The 8,138-nt window shown below is 38.3% G+C and overlaps 1 protein-coding gene across 1 annotated transcript in view; it reads right to left on the reverse strand.

Annotated features, from left to right (window-relative positions):
- Positions 1-8,138, reverse strand: part of NRBF2 (nuclear receptor binding factor 2) — a 1,206,382-nt gene that overhangs the window by 215,822 nt on the left and 982,422 nt on the right. The gene's annotated exons all lie outside the window — the stretch shown is intronic.

The following is an 8,138-nucleotide window of genomic DNA, read 5'->3' on the forward strand; positions in this document are numbered from 1 at the left end:
ATTGAAAATGCTTATGCTTCAAAATCAAAGCAAAATTTTTTTGTTTTGTTTTGTGTTGTTTTATTTTGGTTTTGAGACGGAGTCTCGCTCTGCCGCCCAGGCTGGAGTGCAGTGGCGCGATCTCAGCTCACTGCAAGCTCCGCCTCCCGGGTTTGTGCCATTCTCCCGCCTCAGCCTCCGGAGTAACTGGGACTTCAGGTGCCCCCCACCAGGCCCCGCTAATTTTTTGTTTTTGTATTTTTAGTAGAGGCGGGGTTTCACCGTGTTAGCTAGGATGGTCTCGATCTCCTGACCTCGTGAACCACCCGCCTCGGCCTCCCAAATTGCTGGGATTACAGCCACAGCGCCCTGCCAGTAACTTTTTTTTTTTTTAAGAACCAGTTTGTCAATGTAAATGCAAATGTTAAAGGAAAATAATTTTTGAATACTTAATGAAATGATTGGAAAACTTTTATTTTTTATTTTTATTACAAGTTGAAATTATATTTGACATATTGTGTCAAATATATATTACTAAAATTAATTTCACTTTTTTTTTTACCTTTTTAAATGTGGTACCTAGCAAATTTAAAATTGTATATGCAGCTCACATTGTATTTCTGTTGCCAGCGCTTGCCCGTACATCCCAGCTTTATGGATTTTGTGGAATAGTTCCAAAATCCCAAAGGTATCACTACCTAGTTATATATAAAATCATCCAGACCAATGTCATCTGCCCTGTAATGCCAAGTTATTTGTGTGTCACTGACCCACCATATCCTCTCTTCATTGTCAACTACGGAATCTGTTTGTGAGATGCCCAGAGTTCAAGTTCAATCTGGCCATGTAACTGAATTCCCTGAAAACAGGCTGTCTGTGGAAGAATGTAATCAGTGATCTTAGACTAGTTATCATTTATTTCAATCAACTTAGGAAAACTCTAACTGATGGAGAACCAGAAATCAAATCTTAGAAGATTATATTAGTCACTATTGATATGGTCACCTGTGCCTGAAAACAAATTGATTCATGGTGCCAAGCAAGGCCTTTACAAGATAAGACAAGAGCTGGATTCACTGTCTCAGTTCCTGAAAGAGAACAGAGACCAACTAGGATCAATACATTCCTGAGCCTGGAAAAAGAGAGATTGTCACATGCTATAATTCAGGGGAAAAATTAATCTGGAAGTTTCTATCTCCCTTAGCTACCTTTTCTGTACTCTTGTTTTGTCTGGATTCGTGCCAGATTCAGGACATTTGTGTCAGTGATGTCTTGTGGTTTAAAAAAAGCAATTATTGGATCAAGTCAGAAGATCTGGATGAGAGGTCTTGGTTAATTACACAGTCTCTCTCAGTTTTCTGGTCTGGATTGGATCAGCTGATCTATAAGAAACCTGCTAGAGCCATGGTTTTGTGTTTCTAAGTTGTTCTGAGACACAAATCCCAAACTATGTAAAACTCGCTTAAAATCTGAACTACATTCCAAGAACAAGATTTGAAATGCTATCATTTTCTTTCTTCTTCATCAAATAAAGAAGAATGTGGAACAATACACTTGTGTAATTTTCTATTTACTGGGAGTCACTATTACATTGTTTTATAAAAGCTGCTTGATACTTTTCCCTTATCAAAAATGAAATAGCAAGAAGGAAGATTTAGGAATGCTGTTATATTTCTAATCTTGCTCTTTATTTGTAAGTGTGGGACCCTAAAAATGGAAGACTGTTTGTGTAATAGCATTATAGAGAAAATGGCCAAAGAATCATATTTCTTCTTTCACTCACTTGATAAAACCTTCAAATGTTAGTTTGAACTAACTTTTAGTGATGTTAGAAGTGAAAACTAGCTCTCTAGGGTACATAGTTTTTATGCTAATTTCCTGCACCTCAATGTGGACAATTATTCTAGGGCATGTGAATGATCCATTCACTGAATGAAGAAAAATTATTCCAAATGATTATTGATGAGTTAATCAAGATAACTGTGTAAAGTGTTTTTATCCATTAGTGGTAACATCTACAGTATTTCACAATCATCATAATAAAAGAGCCAAATGCTAATGGGCAAGGTAATCAGACTTAATGAAGAACAGTGAAAAATCTGCTTTTAAAAATAGTTTACAGTTTTCATAATCACTGAAGTGGTCAGTGAGTCCCAAGATTCTTCATATTTCATAATGTGTGTTTGCAAATGTTTTTCATCACTTAAAAAATAGTCAGATTTTTCTAATGTAAAAAAAGAATAGAAATAAATGGAGAGGGATTCATTTAAAAAAATACATATTTAAAAAGCTATTCATGTTGCAACGGTGACTTAAAATGGGGGAATCTCTATGCATTTAAAAATGTGCAACTACTTTTTTATGTTTTTTTCTCCCATCTTTATCCTTTTACTCAAATTTGGTAATTTTATCAATACAAGCTCAGATAAGTCTGACTCACAATTTTATTTTAATTATTCATTATATATTGTGGTTTAAATTTGTATTGATTTATTGATTCTGTACCCCAATGTATTGCCATGATGACATGAGGGCCTGACATTCACCCTCTTTTGAGAAAAGCTATGTAAAGTGTTTCCTTATTAATACATCACTGTATTTTGTATCATGTGGTCTCATTACCCTGGCATTTTAAGGTAGGCCCAGCTAGGGCTGCACCCTCCATGGAGCCAGTGGGAACCCCGCCCCTTCTGAGTTGGGAAGGGAGCTCCCCAGGCGCTGCTGCAGCCGCCCAAAGCCCTTCCGCAGACCCAGGCCTCCTGCTCTACGGAGCAGGCAGGAGCTCCGCCCTCCTGGGCGGGGCCACAGTTACCCAAACTGCTGCTGTGGATCCGAGCCTCCCTGTTCCCTTGGAGTTGGGCCCTGAAGCAGGCGAGATCTGCCCTCCCAGGTGCAGCTGCAGCCTCCTGAACCGCGGCTGCAGACCTGGGCCTCCCGCTCCACGGAGTAGGCAGGAGCCGGGACAAGCAGGAACCCCGCCCCTTCTTAAGTTGGCAGGGCGGGATCTCCCCGGGGCACCTGAAGCCGCCCTCCCAGGTGCAGGACCTGGGCATCTCTGCGACCTGCATCCTTGGGGACAGAAAGCATAATTAAGCAGAAGCATTCTTATTCTATACTCTTAAAACTAGTTGTGGGTTAAATGAAAAAGTCAACTAGAACAACAAAAAAGGTAACTGTGAGGTGATGGTGTGTTACTTAGCTTGGTTGTGGTCATTTCACAATGAAAAAGTGAAAATCAAAGCATCACATTTACACCTTTAATATGTACAATTTTTATCTATCAATTATACCTCAGTAAGGTTGAAAAAAGTGAGAAATAATAACAATACATGCATATACTGTTTTAGCCATTTTTAAATATTTTTAAATCTTAAAGTTTGGGGGGTACATAGTAGGTGTATGTATTTAGGGGGTACATGAGATATCTTGATACATTCATTCACTGTGTAATACTCTTATCAGGGTAAGTGGAGTATTCATCACCTCAGGCATTTATCCTTTCTTTGTGTTAGAAACAATCCAATTATACTAGTATTTTAAAATAATAATAAATTATTGTTGACTGTAGTCACCCTGTTGTACTATCAAATACTAGATCTTATTCATTCTATCTTTTTGTACCCATTAACCATCCACACTCCCCCCTGCATTGCCTACTACTTTTCCCAGCCTCTGGTAACCATCATTCTGTTCTCTCTGTGAGTTAAATTGTTTCACTTTTCAGCTCTCACAGATAAGTAAGAACATGCAATATTTGTCTTTCTGTGCCTGGCTTATTTCACTTAACTTAATGGCCTCTGGTTCCATCCATGTTGTTGCAAATGACAGGAACTCATTCTTTTTTATGGTCGAATAGTATTCCATTGTGTATATGTACCACATTTTCTTTATCTATTTGTCTGTTGATGGACACTTAGGTTGCTTTCAAATCTTGGCTATTAATAGTGCTGATATAAACATGGGAGTGCAGACATCTCTTCAATATTCTGATTTCTATTCTTTTGGGTATATACCTAGCAGTGGGATTGCTGGATCATATGGCAGCTCTATTTTTAGTTTTTTGAGGAGCATCCAAACTGTTAGTGGTTGTACTAATTTACATTCCCACTAATAGTGTACAGGGTGCCCTTTTCTCAGCATCCTTGCCAGCGTTTGTTGCTGCCTGTCTTTTAGATAAAAGCCATTTTAACAGGGGTGAGATGATGTCTCATTATAGTTTTGATTTGCATTTCTCTGATGATCAGTGATGTTGAACGCCTTTTCATAATGCCTGTTTACCATTTATTTGTCTTCTTTTGAGAAATCTTTTGTCCATTTGAAAATCAGATTAGATTTTTTTCCTACAGAGTTGTAGCAGGAAGAACCGCAGACAAAACTCCTCAGACACCGAGTTAAAGAAGGAAGGGGTTTATTTGGCTGGGGGCTTCGGCAAGACTCCTGCCTCAAGAGCCGAGCTCCATGAGTGAGCAATTCCTATCCCTTTCAAGGGCTCACAACTCTAAGGGGGTGCGCGTGAGAGGGTCGTGATCGATTGAGCAAGCAGTGGGTACGTGACTGGGGGCCGCATGCACCGGTAATTAGATCGGAACAAAACAGGATAGGGATTTTCACAGTGCTTTTCTATACACTGTGTGTAATCTAGAGATAACATAACTGATTAGGTCAGGGGTCGATCTTTAACTACCAGGCCCAGGGTGTGGCGCCAGGCTGTCTGCTTGTGGATTTCATTTCTGCCTTTTAGTTTTTACTTTTTCTTTCTTTGGAGGCAGAAATTGGGCATAAGACAATATGAGGGGTAGTCTCCTCCCTTAGAGTCATTTGAGTTCCTCACATATTCTGGTTATTAATCGCTTGTTGGATAGTTTGCAAGTATTTTCTCCCACTCTGGTTGTCTCTTCATTTTGTTGATTGTTTCCTTTGCTGTGCAGGAGTGTTTCAGCTTGATATGATTAGCCAATCTTTTATACAGAGCCATAGCCTCGCTGACGAAAAGAAATACTTTACAGAGTTTGTAAAGTTTACAAACTGTAAAATATTTAAAGAGGTTTATTCTGAGCCAAATATGAGTGACTATAGCCTGAGGCATAGTCTCAAGAGTGCCTGAGAATGTGTGTCCGAGGTGGTTGGGTTCCAGCTTGGTTTTATACATTTTAGCAAGACATAAGACATCAATCCATGCATGTAAGATATACATTGGTTCGGTCTGGAAAGGTGGGAGAACTGGAAGTCGGGTGAGAGGACTATCAGATCATGGGTGAATTCAAAGGTTTTCTGATTGGCAATTGGTTGAAAGAGTTAAGCTATTATCTGAAGACCTGGAATCAGTAGAAAAGAGTGTCTGGGTCAAGATAAGGGGTTGCCAAGACCAATGTTCTTATGAAGTCTCATAGGTGGCTGCCCTTAGAAACAATAGATAGGAAATGTTTCCCATTCATATCTTTAAAAGGTGCTAGACCTCTTCAGGACTGGGAGGTCCTGGAAGGGGAGGGATTTGTATGTTAACATGGGCACTTTATAGATGCAAATTTCCCCCACAAACCCACCTTTGCAGAACCATTTTAAAATATGGCAAAGGAACATATTTTGGGGTAAAATATTTTGATTTCCTTCTTTATCCATCATGTGATATTATTCCAGAGTCAGGTTGGAAAGTAAGCCAAGTAGGATGAAATAAAACCCACCTGATGAGATTTTTTTGGCTTGTAGGGCATGGTTCCCCAGTTTCCTTAGATAGGAATTTGGGCAAGAGAGAAAAAAGGTGAGGATTTAATTCTCAGCCTTACTTTTGCCTATGCATCTTTACCTATGGAGTTTCCTGTCATCTTTCTTGGCCAAACCACACTTGACAATACAGTTTCATTATCTTTTTTTTTTTGAGACAGAGTCTCACTCTCCCAGCTCACTGCAACCTCCGCCTCCCGGGTTCAAGCAATTCTCCTGCCTCAGCCTCCTGAGTAGTTGGGATTACAGGTGCCCACCACCACGCCTGGCTAATTTTTGTATTTTTTTAGTAGAGACAGTGTTTCACCATGTTGGTCAGGCCGGCCTCGAACTCCTGACCTCAGGTGATCGCCCACCTCGGCCACCCAAAGTGCTGGGATTACAGGCGTGAGCCACTGCGCCTGGCCTCATTATCTTTTAAGTAGATTATTTAAAGAATTTAAAGACATTTACAAAGCTGATGAATAAAGAACTTTTCTACATTCTGTAATTTTATGAAAACCTTCTAAAATTTTACACTTAACCTACACATACTAAATTCAAAGGCAATTCAAACAGTCAACTAAGTTTTTATAGAAACAATTCTCTTCTTGCACTCATCTTACACTTATATTGGTTTATATAATGCTTGATTAAATTACGTAAGTAAAGGAACACATAGAACCAGGACAAATGCATTTGGAAACAAGTGCAATTGACTCTTGGTAAGCAGAAAACTTAATTGGAATTGCCTGCTACAAAGGTGTCTATAGTTGCAAATTTCCAGCATGTTTTGGCCATCAATCAGTGTGTTTTGTAGAGGAAACGGAGAGCACTGGTTTTTCTGGTAAACTGGTTAAATAGCATTTGGTTAAGAAAACTTGCACTGTACTTTATTCTAGATATATGAAACAGGGTTTTAGAAAGCTAAAGTTAAATGGATACTGGTGTTTAAATATTTACTTTACAAAGTTGCTCCCTTTTAAGGCATCAAGCTCTGTTTTTGAATGTTAAATTTCCGGATATATATTATTTTTCCACTATGCACAGAGCAGTGGTAACAGCCAAGCTGGATAGAAAGATTTCTTCCTTGTGGCTTAACTACAATTATGTTTTATTACGTTAAAAATACATACATCTTATGCAATCCTGTGCAGTCAAATCTCAGAAGTGAAAGAATGGGAGAAAGCTAATCTGAGGTTGTAAAATAAATAGATTTTGAAAGCAAAGAAATGCTGTTTTAGGGATAGCCTATACTAACCTTAATTTTTGTTTCTAATAGAGAACCTCATTGATATGATGGTAATGTATCAATTGAATAAGAAGTATGTCCTATAGTTAACCATGCTCAATAAGTATTTACCATATGAATGATTGAAGTATGTGGCTGCTTTAAGAATGTTAAAATTATTTTAAAATCTCCATTGCTACAATGTTTTAAATGTTAATCTTCTTAGTAAATTATTACATTTCTTAAAAATGGTTTCCTGGAACAATGGTTTCAGAGTGTGGCACCCGGTATTTTGTTTTCCTGAAAAGCACATTGTAATGTGTGGTGGAATGATTAAGAGCATGGATTCTGGAGTCAAACTGAGTTTATATTCCAGTTCTACCACTTAATAACTTTGAATATTGGACAAATAGTTTGACTTCAGTTTTCTCATCTGAAAGTGGGTATATTAACAATTCCTGCCTCATAGAGTTGTTATGAGCATTAAATGTAGAAGATAATATGTGTTAATAATAGATTAACTGTTAATCCACGGAATTGTCTTTTCATCTTTGTCAATAGTTTCTCATATTTGTGTGAGTCTATTTTTAGACTGTCAATTATTTTCTACTGACATAGGTGTCTCTATGCTAATATCACACTGTCTTGATAACTAGCTTTACAAGAAGTCTTGAAATTAGGTACTGGTCTGTCTTGGTAATGTTCAATGTGCACTTGAAAAGAATGTGTGTCTTCTGTAAATGGAGTGTTCTATGAATGTCAGTTATGTTAAGCTGGTTGACAATGTCAAGTCTTGCAAATTAGGGGTTTAGGGGTCTGCACATGTTTTCTGTGAAGGGCCAGATACTAAATATTTTCAGTTTTGTGCTATACATTCTGTCACAACTATGCCAGTCTGCAGCCGTAGCCAGACAATGCATAAATGGATGTGGCCATATTAGATTCACAATGAGCTGGATTTGGACCAAAGGTATGTAGTTTGCTGACCATGTTCTAAGGCCTTACTGATTTCCAGTCAACTTGTTCTATCCATTATTGAGAGATGACTGTTACAGTCAGCAACTATAATTATAAATCTGTCTCTTTCTCCTTTTAGTTCTATCAGTTTTTGCTTTAAGTCATCAAGCTCTGTTTTTGTTTATGTATTTTTAAACTCTGTTACTAGGTGCATAACTGTTTAGGATTGTGGCTGGGTGCGGTGGCTCACGCCTGTAATCCCAGCACTTTG

This window comes from Macaca thibetana, chromosome 9 (assembly GCF_024542745.1).
Source record: "Macaca thibetana thibetana isolate TM-01 chromosome 9, ASM2454274v1, whole genome shotgun sequence".
Lineage (NCBI taxonomy): Eukaryota > Metazoa > Chordata > Mammalia > Primates > Cercopithecidae > Macaca > Macaca thibetana.